This window comes from Charadrius vociferus, unplaced genomic scaffold (assembly GCF_000708025.1).
Source record: "Charadrius vociferus isolate BGI_N301 unplaced genomic scaffold, ASM70802v2 scaffold262, whole genome shotgun sequence".
Classification (NCBI taxonomy): Eukaryota; Metazoa; Chordata; class Aves; order Charadriiformes; family Charadriidae; genus Charadrius; species Charadrius vociferus.
The window spans coordinates 54271-55173 of record NW_009647218.1 but is presented as its reverse complement, the minus strand read 5'-3'; positions in this window follow the sequence as shown (position 1 = coordinate 55173).

Sequence of the window (903 nt, the reverse complement as noted above, 5' to 3'; positions counted from 1 at the left end):
GAGTGCTCTTCTGCGCCTTCAGTCCCGAGCCAGTTGGGCATAAATACACTGAGTAAAAAAAAAAACAAAAAAAAAAACACATGGCCTTATGTTTGTGGAGATGGGATCTGTACTGATGGCACTGTTTAGGTTGTCTGAAGTCCTGTCGGTGGACATCTCTACTTGGAGACAGAGTATCCTATTTTTGGTATAATTGATCCTATAGGAATTTGATGAAGATGTTTGTTCCAAAATCATTTCCTGGTCAAAGAAATCTGTATGTGCTTGTCTTTGTGCGTTGTTTTAATGAAATAGGTGGGGTTGTAATTGGAAAGTTAGGCGTGTTTAGAGGTACTGGGCAGGCGTGGGGTGTCCAGGAGCCCTTGGCTGGGCTTGACCTGAATATATAGTTGTATAATAACAACAGTAACTCCAAGTTCTGTATCGCTAAACCTTAGCAAACCGCCTCCGAAAAGGTAGCAATGCGCCTTCCCTTGTCACGCGTGAAGGTTTTGCAGCCGGCTGACAGCAGCTGCCGAGGATTGCCGAAGAAAGCTGCAGATCCACCTTTTCCAACACAAGGTGCCAGCCCAGGGAGATGCAGGGGAGGATTTTGCTCAGCTTCTCCTGCTCGAGCAGCATCCGTCCTCACCCTGGGGCCAGCATCAGGTGTTGTACTCCTGGGGTGAAGGAGGGATCCCACTTGGGTCCTCTTGGTTTGGAGCGAGGAGGATGATGAATGATGTTTAAAAGCTGCGGAAGCAGTAGGATGCTTTTGTAGTGGGGGGTCAATGTCGGTGTTAGCTGGCACGTGGGAGAGGTAAAAGGGAAAGGCAAATTGCAAATCCTTTTTGGGTTGGCAGTTGTTTTTAGGCAGGCGGTGTGTATGTAAGCTCACAAGTGAATAAAGCTGCCCCGCTCTTC